We start from the raw sequence: 15251 nt of genomic DNA on the forward strand, positions 1-15251 counted from the left end.
GAATCTGAATCAGTTGATGAACCGTGCACTGTAGCTTACTGAGATCCTCCATGCAAAGGAGTCCAATGTTTTACTACATGGAATAACTAGTTCACCGTCACCTGTGACATTACTATACCAGAATCTGAATCATTAATGTAGATTAGGAATAGCAGAGGTCCTAATACTGATCCCTGTGGTACACCACTGGTTACCTCGCTCCATTTTGAGGGTGCTCCTCTAATCAAATTAGGGTTTGGGTTTGGTTTTGGGCTTGGGTTAGGATTGGGGTTCCGGTTCAGCTTCAATGTTTCGGGTTCTACCAGGGGAGTTATTCCAAGGCAGGTACAGTACTATTCCCAACGACAAAAAAAGACCAAAAATGTGGAACGCTTCACGAATTTGCGTGTCATCCTTGCGCAGGGGCCATGCTAATCTTCTCTGTATCGTTCCAATTTTAGTATATGTGCTGCCGTAGCGAACACACGGTGCTTACCTGATACGCGCCTCTATGTACAGCGAGTGGCTAAAGAGCGATTGGTCTTGTGGTGTGTCAAGCATAGTCCAATTGTGTCCAATTGCTCTGCGTATATGCATGGTTGTCCACAATCAACACGCAGAGGGTTACAAACTCTGAGGATATCACGTTTGCAGAAAGCGGCTGAATAAAGAAGTCTGCACATCTGCACCTTCAAACCGGCTGGGAAAGATATGCAAATACTGACATGTTACCTATGACGTTGACCCCTCCGGATTGGCCAGCATACCAAAAGACTTGCAGGTTGACCAGGGTCCCGTTTCGTATCACAGCGCGGAATGCAACTGACACCTCAGAGGAGGGGGCTTAATACTCGGGGCTAGGGTCAGAGTTAGGGTTTAATAATGACACTCAATGATTATTAGGAATACAGAACTACACAGTTCTTGCAATTATACCTTTAGACACGATGTAGTGGTCATCTAGTTTAAAAACAGGTACAAGAAATAACTGATGAAACTACCTCAGCTGGAGGCCATTCTTCCAGGAACAGGAGTGAAGGATGCCAGGTTATACGGTCAGAGGTAATAATAGTAATAATAATAATAATAATAGTTTAAACTCACATTTAATAAAGAAGTGAGCACAGCTATACATCAGAGAGACAGCTGGGAGATATGCAAATTTAACGAGTTTGCTTACTGTCACAAAATCCGTAGGTTCAGATTTCTGTACGTACTCTGTTCCATTTAGCTCAGTATACACTCTTATCTCAGGGGAGACGTTAGGAGGACAGAGATGTTACTACTCCTTGTGGGGTATTTTTATTACGCTCTTGACCCGCAATATATCCAGATGACTAATATAGCACCCAAGAAATTGACAGACTTATGTATTTAAAGTTTGCAGAAGATGGACCACCTTACCCTGTCTGGGATGAGTGTGGTACTCCATTGTAATTACTTAGGAGTTATATAGGTTTTTCGTCCCATTGGAATACATGGGACGCCTCAATTAAATCCAATCATTAATCTGGTGAGACAGCTCTTATCCCTTTTACAAATAATAGTTTTCAAAAGATCCGGACTAACTTTTCAGAATGAATAGGTGTCATGTACTGAATGAATTCACAACTTCATATTTGTCCAACTCTATGATCTCATTCCTTGTTTTCCTCCGAGCCCCTCCTTTATCTGAAAAGTTAAGTGAACCAAAGTTCCCAGGATCTTGGTTTATAATATAATATAAAAACACTACTGTTTATATGTGCATGCAAAACACTATTTTTATATGTGTTATATATGAGAGATGTTCTTAATATGTGACATCATCTTCTAATTCATTATATTTTGCTAAATTAAAGGCATGTGTTTCTTTTAACCTCATATTGTTTCATCATTTTGTTAATGAGTCAGTTTTAATTCCATATACCATTGTCTAACAGAGGATTTGACAAAAGACTGTCTCGTGCAGTATTTAAGTCAATTAGTTTCACTAAGTTTAAGTGGTAATAGTTTTCATTAGAATTATTTATCCCTTAAAAGATGCACTAACCAGGCTCTGACCTGTATCTGACTTCTAAATATGCTATTCCAAGCAGTTTTCCAGAGTCTCTTGTTTTTTCAAGGCCAAAGTCTGTGCAAACACTTTTTTAGATCTATGACCTATCAATGTCTGTTAAGCCATCATTTTTGCATATTATTTCAAGATATATTCTTATCTGTGCTAAACCACTAATTCCATAAACCCTAAATTCCAAATCTACAAGACTTGCAGCTTTGCTAGCGTAGAATGCAATAAGACCCCCTCCTTTCTCTACAGCCTGTTCATCGGGATAAGGAGAGAGGCCCCTTTTAGCAATAGAGCAGTTTCAAAGAACCACATTATAAGGACTCCATCTACCATCATTAGACAATAGTATAGTGGATTAACAACAAGGTACATTATAGTATATTATTACAAACTTAACACAAAAACATAACACAACACCCTTAAAATTCTATAATTCAATGGACATCATAATGTCTAGAGGTCTTGTTGTTCAATAGAAGGAGAAATAAACTGTACCACTTTCCCTTTTAATTAAATCAAATACTGCTTCCAGCTTTTAATCTTCTTATTAATACAGTAAAGTCATGAACAAGCAATAATACTTGTCAGTTTAAATAATATGTTTTCTTATTATAGCAAATACTTAAAACATACTATTAATCTTATGAAATCAAATAATTAGTTTTAGTTTCAAATACCATGCTGTCTAAAAAAAGGTTTTAATCATTTATTTTATTAATTTACAATACCTTTGTGTCTAATTACTAGTCTTTGACCATTATAAACTATAAACAGTGTAAATTATCACTGAACCTTTTTAACTATGAATGTGGCATTTCAAGATAAACTTAATTAATTTACTTCAGTTTAACAGTTGCTGCTAGAATTTATAATATCACTTTATTTCTTTGGTGAATCCCTCTAAGATTTAAATCCAAATACAGGCCAGTATAACTGCATTCAACTCTTATATTTTTTATAATGACTGAACTAGGCTTGACCCTGTTCTTTGTTCATACAAAATCCAGCTGAGACAGGTTTTTTCTTAAGACCTTGGCTGTTCAGTTTTAATGTTCATTTATTTGTGGTAAAGAATCTCTTTCTTATCTTGTTTGTAGGTGTGATTAACGTTCACTTTTAGCCGGAATGGTGCTTTTTTATTCCCAGATTACTAAGTACTTAATTAAAAACATGTGTAGACTGACCTATTTCATGGAGCAAGAGAGCCACCTACTGGCGGTACACGGATACTCCCTCTTTATCCTTCCTTCAAAAAACCTCTAACACTTCATTTTTATGTCAAAGTACATTCCATATGTGAAATCGCCTAGGACATGTCCAGCATATCCATACGTTCCCAGCAGGATTCAGCTTCTGTACCAGGTTTCGCTCTAGTTGTTTCCACAAGAAGTCCCTTGATCCAATGTTTCTCCAGCACAGGTGTGGATTTCCATGGTCTGACTTCATTCCTATAAGATACTTGGACACGTTTAGCTGTACATATTACTTCGATATATTTCCTTTTGTTCACACCGGGTCATTTTGCAAGGTATGCGCTCCATCCAGAATTCTAAAGGAGGTCAAAACTCACTGTGATTCATATTTTTGGGCACTCAATTACTGTTCTTTTCCACATCATCAGTAGCAAACTTAACATAAATGAATCTGAATCAGTTGATGAACCGTGCACTGTAGCTTACTGAGATCCTCCATGCAAAGGAGTCCAATGTTTTACTACATGGAATAACTAGTTCACCGTCACCTGTGACATTACTATACCAGAATCTGAATCATTAATGTAGATTAGGAATAGCAAAGGTCCTAATACTGATCCCTGTGGTACACCACTGGTTACCTCGCTCCATTTTGAGGGTGCTCCTCTAATCAAATTAGGGTTTGGGTTTGGTTTTGGGCTTGGGTTAGGATTGGGGTTCCGGTTCAGCTTCAATGTTTCGGGTTCTACCAGGGGAGTTATTCCAAGGCAGGTACAGTACTATTCCCAACGACAAAAAAAAGACCAAAAATGTGGAACGCTTCACGAATTTGCGTGTCATCCTTGCGCCCTTTGCGCAGGGGCCATGCTAATCTTCTCTGTATCGTTCCAATTTTAGTATATGTGCTGCCGTAGCGAACACACGGTGCTTACCTGATACGCGCCTCTATGTACAGCGAGTGGCTAAAGAGCGATTGGTCTTGTGGTGTGTCAAGCATAGTCCAATTGTGTCCAATTGCTCTGCGTATATGCATGGTTGTCAACAATCAACACGCAGAGGGTTACAAACTCTGAGGATATCACGTTTGCAGAAAGTGGCTGAATAAAGAAGTCTGCACATCTGCACCTTCAAACCGGCTGGGAAAGATATGCAAATACTGACATGTTACCTATGGTGTTGACCCCTCTGGATTGGCCAGCATACCAAAAGACTTGCAGGTTGACCAGGGTCCCGTTTCGTATCACAGCGCGGAATGCAACTGACACCTCAGAGGAGGGGGCTTAATACTCGGGGCTAGGGTCAGAGTTAGGGTTTAATAATGACACTCAATGATTATTAGGAATACAGAACTACACAGTTCTTGCAATTATACCTTTAGACACGATGTAGTGGTCATCTAGTTTAAAAACAGGTACAAGAAATAACTGATGAAACTACCTCAGCTGGAGGCCATTCTTCCAGGAACAGGAGTGAAGGATGCCAGGTTATACGGTCAGAGGTAATAATAGTAATAATAATAATAATAATAATAGTTTAAACTCACGTTTAATAAAGAAGTGAGCACAGCTATACATCAGAGAGACAGCTGGGAGATATGCAAATTTAACAAGTTTGCTTACTGTCACAAAATCCGTAGGTTCAGATTTCTGTACGTACTCTGTTCCATTTAGCTCAGTATACACTCTTATCTCAGGGGAGACGTTAGGAGGACAGAGATGTTACTACTCCTTGTGGGGTATTTTTATTACGCTCTTGACCCGCAATATATCCAGATGACTAATATAGCACCCAAGAAATTGACAGACTTATGTATTTAAAGTTTGCAGAAGATGGACCACCTTACCCTGTCTGGGATGAGTGTGGTACTCCATTGTAATTACTTAGGAGTTATATAGGTTTTTCGTCCCATTGGAATACATGGGACGCCTCAATTAAATCCAATCATTAATCTGGTGAGACAGCTCTTATCCCTTTTACAAATAATAGTTTTCAAAAGATCCGGACTAACTTTTCAGAATGAATAGGTGTCATGTACTGAATGAATTCACAACTTCATATTTGTCCAACTCTATGATCTCATTCCTTGTTTTCCTCCGAGCCCCTCCTTTATCTGAAAAGTTAAGTGAACCAAAGTTCCCAGGATCTTGGTTTATAATATAAAAACACTACTGTTTATATGTGCATGCAAAACACTATTTTTATATGTGTTATATATGAGAGATATTCTTAATATGTGACATCATCTTCTAATTCATTATATTTTGCTAAATTAAAGGCATGTGTTTCTTTTAACCTCATATTGTTTCATCATTTTGTTAATGAGTCAGTTTTAATTCCATATACCATTGTCTAACAGAGGATTTGACAAAAGATTGTCTCGTGCAGTATTTAAGTCAATTAGTTTCACTAAGTTTAAGTGGTAATAGTTTTCATTTGAATTATTTATCCCTTAAAAGATGCACTAACCAGGCTCTGACCTGTATCTGACTTCTAAATATGCTATTCCAAGCAGTTTTCCAGAGTCTCTTGTTTTTTCAAGGCCAAAGTCTGTGCAAACACTTTTTTAGATCTATGACCTATCAATGTCTGTTAAGCCATCATTTTTGCATATTATTTCAAGATATATTCTTATCTGTGCTAAACCACTAATTCCATAAACCCTAAATTCCAAATCTACAAGACTTGCAGCTTTGCTAGCGTAGAATGCAATAAGACCCCCTCCTTTCTCTACAGCCTGTTCATCGGGATAAGGAGAGAGGCCCCTTTTAGCAATAGAGCAGTTTCCAAGAACCACATTATAAGGACTCCATCTACCATCATTAGACAATAGTATAGTGGATTAACAACAAGGTACATTATAGTATATTATTACAAACTTAACACAAAAACATAACACAACACCCTTAAAATTCTATAATTCAATGGACATCATAATGTCTAGAGGTCTTGTTGTTCAATAGAAGGAGAAATAAACTGTACCACTTTCCCTTTTAATTAAATCAAATACTGCTTCCAGCTTTTAATCTTCTTATTAATACAGTAAAGTCATGAACAAGCAATAATACTTGTCAGTTTAAATAATATGTTTTCTTATTATAGCAAATACTTAAAACATACTATTAATCTTATGAAATCAAATAATTAGTTTTAGTTTCAAATACCATGCTGTCTAAAAAAAGGTTTTAATCATTTATTTTATTAATTTACAATACCTTTGTGTCTAATTACTAGTCTTTGACCATTATAAACTATAAACAGTGTAAATTATCACTGAACCTTTTTAACTATGAATGTGGCATTTCAAGATAAACTTAATTAATTTACTTCAGTTTAACAGTTGCTGCTAGAATTTATAATATCACTTTATTTCTTTGGTGAATCCCTCTAAGATTTAAATCCAAATACAGGCCAGTATAACTGCATTCAACTCTTATATTTTTTATAATGACTGAACTAGGCTTGACCCTGTTCTTTGTTCATACAAAATCCAGCTGAGACAGGTTTTTTCTTAAGACCTTGGCTGTTCAGTTTTAATGTTCATTTATTTGTGGTAAAGAATCTCTTTCTTATCTTGTTTGTAGGTGTGATTAACGTTCACTTTTAGCCGGAATGGTGCTTTTTTATTCCCAGATTACTAAGTACTTAATTAAAAACATGTGTAGACTGACCTATTTCATGGAGCAAGAGAGCCACCTACTGGCGGTACACGGATACTCCCTCTTTATCCTTCCTTCAAAAAACCTCTAACACTTCATTTTTATGTCAAAGTACATTCCATATGTGAAATCGCCTAGGACATGTCCAGCATATCCATACGTTCCCAGCAGGATTCAGCTTCTGTACCAGGTTTCGCTCTAGTTGTTTCCACAAGAAGTCCCTTGATCCAATGTTTCTCCAGCACAGGTGTGGATTTCCATGGTCTGACTTCATTCCTATAAGATACTTGGACACGTTTAGCTGTACATATTACTTCGATATATTTCCTTTTGTTCACACCGGGTCATTTTGCAAGGTATGCGCTCCATCCAGAATTCTAAAGGAGGTCAAAACTCACTGTGATTCATATTTTTGGGCACTCAATTACTGTTCTTTTCCACATCATCAGTAGCAAACTTAACATAAATGAATCTGAATCAGTTGATGAACCGTGCACTGTAGCTTACTGAGATCCTCCATGCAAAGGAGTCCAATGTTTTACTACATGGAATAACTAGTTCACCGTCACCTGTGACATTACTATACCAGAATCTGAATCATTAATGTAGATTAGGAATAGCAGAGGTCCTAATACTGATCCCTGTGGTACACCACTGGTTACCTCGCTCCATTTTGAGGGTGCTCCTCTAATCAAATTAGGGTTTGGGTTTGGTTTTGGGCTTGGGTTAGGATTGGGGTTCCGGTTCAGCTTCAATGTTTCGGGTTCTACCAGGGGAGTTATTCCAAGGCAGGTACAGTACTATTCCCAACGACAAAAAAAGACCAAAAATGTGGAACGCTTCACGAATTTGCGTGTCATCCTTGCGCAGGGGCCATGCTAATCTTCTCTGTATCGTTCCAATTTTAGTATATGTGCTGCCGTAGCGAACACACGGTGCTTACCTGATACGCGCCTCTATGTACAGCGAGTGGCTAAAGAGCGATTGGTCTTGTGGTGTGTCAAGCATAGTCCAATTGTGTCCAATTGCTCTGCGTATATGCATGGTTGTCCACAATCAACACGCAGAGGGTTACAAACTCTGAGGATATCACGTTTGCAGAAAGCGGCTGAATAAAGAAGTCTGCACATCTGCACCTTCAAACCGGCTGGGAAAGATATGCAAATACTGACATGTTACCTATGACGTTGACCCCTCCGGATTGGCCAGCATACCAAAAGACTTGCAGGTTGACCAGGGTCCCGTTTCGTATCACAGCGCGGAATACAACTGACACCTCAGAGGAGGGGGCTTAATACTCGGGGCTAGGGTCAGAGTTAGGGTTTAATAATGACACTCAATGATTATTAGGAATACAGAACTACACAGTTCTTGCAATTATACCTTTAGACACGATGTAGTGGTCATCTAGTTTAAAAACAGGTACAAGAAATAACTGATGAAACTACCTCAGCTGGAGGCCATTCTTCCAGGAACAGGAGTGAAGGATGCCAGGTTATACGGTCAGAGGTAATAATAGTAATAATAATAATAATAATAGTTTAAACTCACGTTTAATAAAGAAGTGAGCACAGCTATACATCAGAGAGACAGCTGGGAGATATGCAAATTTAACGAGTTTGCTTACTGTCACAAAATCCGTAGGTTCAGATTTCTGTACGTACTCTGTTCCATTTAGCTCAGTATACACTCTTATCTCAGGGGAGACGTTAGGAGGACAGAGATGTTACTACTCCTTGTGGGGTATTTTTATTACGCTCTTGACCCGCAATATATCCAGATGACTAATATAGCACCCAAGAAATTGACAGACTTATGTATTTAAAGTTTGCAGAAGATGGACCACCTTACCCTGTCTGGGATGAGTGTGGTACTCCATTGTAATTACTTAGGAGTTATATAGGTTTTTCGTCCCATTGGAATACATGGGACGCCTCAATTAAATCCAATCATTAATCTGGTGAGACAGCTCTTATCCCTTTTACAAATAATAGTTTTCAAAAGATCCGGACTAACTTTTCAGAATGAATAGGTGTCATGTACTGAATGAATTCACAACTTCATATTTGTCCAACTCTATGATCTCATTCCTTGTTTTCCTCCGAGCCCCTCCTTTATCTGAAAAGTTAAGTGAACCAAAGTTCCCAGGATCTTGGTTTATAATATAATATAAAAACACTACTGTTTATATGTGCATGCAAAACACTATTTTTATATGTGTTATATATGAGAGATGTTCTTAATATGTGACATCATCTTCTAATTCATTATATTTTGCTAAATTAAAGGCATGTGTTTCTTTTAACCTCATATTGTTTCATCATTTTGTTAATGAGTCAGTTTTAATTCCATATACCATTGTCTAACAGAGGATTTGACAAAAGATTGTCTCGTGCAGTATTTAAGTCAATTAGTTTCACTAAGTTTAAGTGGTAATAGTTTTCATTTGAATTATTTATCCCTTAAAAGATGCACTAACCAGGCTCTGACCTGTATCTGACTTCTAAATATGCTATTCCAAGCAGTTTTCCAGAGTCTCTTGTTTTTTCAAGGCCAAAGTCTGTGCAAACACTTTTTTAGATCTATGACCTATCAATGTCTGTTAAGCCATCATTTTTGCATATTATTTCAAGATATATTCTTATCTGTGCTAAACCACTAATTCCATAAACCCTAAATTCCAAATCTACAAGACTTGCAGCTTTGCTAGCGTAGAATGCAATAAGACCCCCTCCTTTCTCTACAGCCTGTTCATCGGGATAAGGAGAGAGGCCCCTTTTAGCAATAGAGCAGTTTCCAAGAACCACATTATAAGGACTCCATCTACCATCATTAGACAATAGTATAGTGGATTAACAACAAGGTACATTATAGTATATTATTACAAACTTAACACAAAAACATAACACAACACCCTTAAAATTCTATAATTCAATGGACATCATAATGTCTAGAGGTCTTGTTGTTCAATAGAAGGAGAAATAAACTGTACCACTTTCCCTTTTAATTAAATCAAATACTGCTTCCAGCTTTTAATCTTCTTATTAATACAGTAAAGTCATGAACAAGCAATAATACTTGTCAGTTTAAATAATATGTTTTCTTATTATAGCAAATACTTAAAACATACTATTAATCTTATGAAATCAAATAATTAGTTTTAGTTTCAAATACCATGCTGTCTAAAAAAAGGTTTTAATCATTTATTTTATTAATTTACAATACCTTTGTGTCTAATTACTAGTCTTTGACCATTATAAACTATAAACAGTGTAAATTATCACTGAACCTTTTTAACTATGAATGTGGCATTTCAAGATAAACTTAATTAATTTACTTCAGTTTAACAGTTGCTGCTAGAATTTATAATATCACTTTATTTCTTTGGTGAATCCCTCTAAGATTTAAATCCAAATACAGGCCAGTATAACTGCATTCAACTCTTATATTTTTTATAATGACTGAACTAGGCTTGACCCTGTTCTTTGTTCATACAAAATCCAGCTGAGACAGGTTTTTTCTTAAGACCTTGGCTGTTCAGTTTTAATGTTCATTTATTTGTGGTAAAGAATCTCTTTCTTATCTTGTTTGTAGGTGTGATTAACGTTCACTTTTAGCCGGAATGGTGCTTTTTTATTCCCAGATTACTAAGTACTTAATTAAAAACATGTGTAGACTGACCTATTTCATGGAGCAAGAGAGCCACCTACTGGCGGTACACGGATACTCCCTCTTTATCCTTCCTTCAAAAAACCTCTAACACTTCATTTTTATGTCAAAGTACATTCCATATGTGAAATCGCCTAGGACATGTCCAGCATATCCATACGTTCCCAGCAGGATTCAGCTTCTGTACCAGGTTTCGCTCTAGTTGTTTCCACAAGAAGTCCCTTGATCCAATGTTTCTCCAGCACAGGTGTGGATTTCCATGGTCTGACTTCATTCCTATAAGATACTTGGACACGTTTAGCTGTACATATTACTTCGATATATTTCCTTTTGTTCACACCGGGTCATTTTGCAAGGTATGCGCTCCATCCAGAATTCTAAAGGAGGTCAAAACTCACTGTGATTCATATTTTTGGGCACTCAATTACTGTTCTTTTCCACATCATCAGTAGCAAACTTAACATAAATGAATCTGAATCAGTTGATGAACCGTGCACTGTAGCTTACTGAGATCCTCCATGCAAAGGAGTCCAATGTTTTACTACATGGAATAACTAATTCACCGTCACCTGTGACATTACTATACCAGAATCTGAATCATTAATGTAGATTAGGAATAGCAAAGGTCCTAATACTGATCCCTGTGGTACACCACTGGTTACCTCGCTCCATTTTGAGGGTGCTCCTCTAATCAAATTAGGGTTTGGGTTTGGTTTTGGGCTTGGGTTAGGATTGGGGTTCCGGTTCAGCTTCAATGTTTCGGGTTCTACCAGGGGAGTTATTCCAAGGCAGGTACAGTACTATTCCCAACGACAAAAAAAGACCAAAAATGTGGAACGCTTCACGAATTTGCGTGTCATCCTTGCGCCCAAAACCAAACCCAAACCCTAATTTGATTAGAGGAGCACCCTCAAAATGGAGCGAGGTAACCAGTGGTGTACCACAGGGATCAGTATTAGGACCTTTGCTATTCCTAATCTACATTAATGATTCAGATTCTGGTATAGTAATGTCACAGGTGACGGTGAACTAGTTATTCCATGTAGTAAAACATTGGACTCCTTTGCATGGAGGATCTCAGTAAGCTACAGTGCACGGTTCATCAACTGATTCAGATTCATTTATGTTAAGTTTGCTACTGATGATGTGGAAAAGAACAGTAATTGAGTGCCCAAAAATATGAATCACAGTGAGTTTTGACCTCCTTTAGAATTCTGGATGGAGCGCATACCTTGCAAAATGACCCGGTGTGAACAAAAGGAAATATATCGAAGTAATATGTACAGCTAAACGTGTCCAAGTATCTTATAGGAATGAAGTCAGACCATGGAAATCCACACCTGTGCTGGAGAAACATTGGATCAAGGGACTTCTTGTGGAAACAACTAGAGCGAAACCTGGTACAGAAGCTGAATCCTGCTGGGAACGTATGGATATGCTGGACATGTCCTAGGCGATTTCACATATGGAATGTACTTTGACATAAAAATGAAGTGTTAGAGGTTTTTTGAAGGAAGGATAAAGAGGGAGTATCCGTGTACCGCCAGTAGGTGGCTCTCTTGCTCCATGAAATAGGTCAGTCTACACATGTTTTTAATTAAGTACTTAGTAATCTGGGAATAAAAAAGCACCATTCCGGCTAAAAGTGAACGTTAATCACACCTACAAACAAGATAAGAAAGAGATTCTTTACCACAAATAAATGAACATTAAAACTGAACAGCCAAGGTCTTAAGAAAAAACCTGTCTCAGCTGGATTTTGTATGAACAAAGAACAGGGTCAAGCCTAGTTCAGTCATTATAAAAAATATAAGAGTTGAATGCAGTTATACTGGCCTGTATTTGGATTTAAATCTTAGAGGGATTCACCAAAGAAATAAAGTGATATTATAAATTCTAGCAGCAACTGTTAAACTGAAGTAAATTAATTAAGTTTATCTTGAAATGCCACATTCATAGTTAAAAAGGTTCAGTGATAATTTACACTGTTTATAGTTTATAATGGTCAAAGACTAGTAATTAGACACAAAGGTATTGTAAATTAATAAAATAAATGATTAAAACCTTTTTTTAGACAGCATGGTATTTGAAACTAAAACTAATTATTTGATTTCATAAGATTAATAGTATGTTTTAAGTATTTGCTATAATAAGAAAACATATTATTTAAACTGACAAGTATTATTGCTTGTTCATGACTTTACTGTATTAATAAGAAGATTAAAAGCTGGAAGCAGTATTTGATTTAATTAAAAGGGAAAGTGGTACAGTTTATTTCTCCTTCTATTGAACAACAAGACCTCTAGACATTATGATGTCCATTGAATTATAGAATTTGAAGGGTGTTGTGTTATGTTTTTGTGTTAAGTTTGTAATAATATACTATAATGTACCTTGTTGTTAATCCACTATACTATTGTCTAATGATGGTAGATGGAGTCCTTATAATGTGGTTCTTTGAAACTGCTCTATTGCTAAAAGGGGCCTCTCTCCTTATCCCGATGAACAGGCTGTAGAGAAAGGAGGGGGTCTTATTGCATTCTACGCTAGCAAAGCTGCAAGTCTTGTAGATTTGGAATTTAGGGTTTATGGAATTAGTGGTTTAGCACAGATAAGAATATATCTTGAAATAATATGCAAAAACGATGGCTTAACAGACATTGATAGGTCATAGATCTAAAAAAGTGTTTGCACAGACTTTGGCCTTGAAAAAACAAGAGACTCTGGAAAACTGCTTGGAATAGCATATTTAGAAGTCAGATACAGGTCAGAGCCTGGTTAGTGCATCTTTTAAGGGATAAATAATTCAAATGAAAACTATTACCACTTAAACTTAGTGAAACTAATTGACTTAAATACTGCACGAGACAATCTTTTGTCAAATCCTCTGTTAGACAATGGTATATGGAATTAAAACTGACTCATTAACAAAATGATGAAACAATATGAGGTTAAAAGAAACACATGCCTTTAATTTAGCAAAATATAATGAATTAGAAGATGATGTCACATATTAAGAACATCTCTCATATATAACACATATAAAAATAGTGTTTTGCATGCACATATAAACAGTAGTGTTTTTATATTATATTATAAACCAAGATCCTGGGAACTTTGGTTCACTTAACTTTTCAGATAAAGGAGGGGCTCGGAGGAAAACAAGGAATGAGATCATAGAGTTGGACAAATATGAAGTTGTGAATTCATTCAGTACATGACACCTATTCATTCTGAAAAGTTAGTCCGGATCTTTTGAAAACTATTATTTGTAAAAGGGATAAGAGCTGTCTCACCAGATTAATGATTGGATTTAATTGAGGCGTCCCATGTATTCCAATGGGACGAAAAACCTATATAACTCCTAAGTAATTACAATGGAGTACCACACTCATCCCAGACAGGGTAAGGTGGTCCATCTTCTGCAAACTTTAAATACATAAGTCTGTCAATTTCTTGGGTGCTATATTAGTCATCTGGATATATTGCGGGTCAAGAGCGTAATAAAAATACCCCACAAGGAGTAGTAACATCTCTGTCCTCCTAACGTCTCCCCTGAGATAAGAGTGTATACTGAGCTAAATGGAACAGAGTACGTACAGAAATCTGAACCTACGGATTTTGTGACAGTAAGCAAACTTGTTAAATTTGCATATCTCCCAGCTGTCTCTCTGATGTATAGCTGTGCTCACTTCTTTATTAAACGTGAGTTTAAACTATTATTATTATTATTATTACTATTATTACCTCTGACCGTATAACCTGGCATCCTTCACTCCTGTTCCTGGAAGAATGGCCTCCAGCTGAGGTAGTTTCATCAGTTATTTCTTGTACCTGTTTTTAAACTAGATGACCACTACATCGTGTCTAAAGGTATAATTGCAAGAACTGTGTAGTTCTGTATTCCTAATAATCATTGAGTGTCATTATTAAACCCTAACTCTGACCCTAGCCCCGAGTATTAAGCCCCCTCCTCTGAGGTGTCAGTTGCATTCCGCGCTGTGATACGAAACGGGACCCTGGTCAACCTGCAAGTCTTTTGGTATGCTGGCCAATCCGGAGGGGTCAACGTCATAGGTAACATGTCAGTATTTGCATATCTTTCCCAGCCGGTTTGAAGGTGCAGATGTGCAGACTTCTTTATTCAGCCGCTTTCTGCAAACGTGATATCCTCAGAGTTTGTAACCCTCTGCGTGTTGATTGTGGACAACCATGCATATACGCAGAGCAATTGGACACAATTGGACTATGCTTGACACACCACAAGACCAATCGCTCTTTAGCCACTCGCTGTACATAGAGGCGCGTATCAGGTAAGCACCGTGTGTTCGCTACGGCAGCACATATACTAAAATTGGAACGATACAGAGAAGATTAGCATGGCCCCTGCGCAAGGATGACACGCAAATTCGTGAAGCGTTCCACATTTTTGGTCTTTTTTTGTCGTTGGGAATAGTACTGTACCTGCCTTGGAATAACTCCCCTGGTAGAACCCGAAACATTGAAGCTGAACCGGAACCCCAATCCTAACCCAAGCCCAAAACCAAACCCAAACCCTAATTTGATTAGAGGAGCACCCTCAAAATGGAGCGAGGTAACCAGTGGTGTACCACAGGGATCAGTATTAGGACCTTTGCTATTCCTAATCTACATTAATGATTCAGATTCTGGTATAGTAATGTCACAGGTGACGGTGAACTAGTT

General features: G+C 37.3%; 3 non-coding genes and 1 pseudogene across 3 annotated transcripts; 1 reads left to right on the forward strand and 3 right to left on the reverse strand.

Moving 5' to 3' along the window:
* Positions 1–357: 357 nt before the first annotated feature.
* LOC131736723 (U6 spliceosomal RNA) lies at positions 358–464 on the reverse strand. Its single transcript, XR_009328316.1, has one exon. It is a non-coding gene; the product is annotated as a U6 spliceosomal RNA (small nuclear RNA).
* Positions 465–4027: 3563 nt separating this feature from the next.
* Positions 4028–4143, reverse strand: LOC131736739 (U6 spliceosomal RNA; annotated as a pseudogene).
* Positions 4144–7703: 3560 nt separating this feature from the next.
* On the reverse strand, positions 7704–7810 carry LOC131736724 (U6 spliceosomal RNA). The gene has a single exon (XR_009328317.1). It is a non-coding gene; the product is annotated as a U6 spliceosomal RNA (small nuclear RNA).
* Positions 7811–14871: 7061 nt separating this feature from the next.
* LOC131736725 (U6 spliceosomal RNA) lies at positions 14872–14978 on the forward strand. The gene has a single exon (XR_009328318.1). It is a non-coding gene; the product is annotated as a U6 spliceosomal RNA (small nuclear RNA).
* Positions 14979–15251: the final 273 nt, after the last annotated feature.

This window comes from Acipenser ruthenus, unplaced genomic scaffold (assembly GCF_902713425.1).
Source record: "Acipenser ruthenus unplaced genomic scaffold, fAciRut3.2 maternal haplotype, whole genome shotgun sequence".
Classification (NCBI taxonomy): Eukaryota; Metazoa; Chordata; class Actinopteri; order Acipenseriformes; family Acipenseridae; genus Acipenser; species Acipenser ruthenus.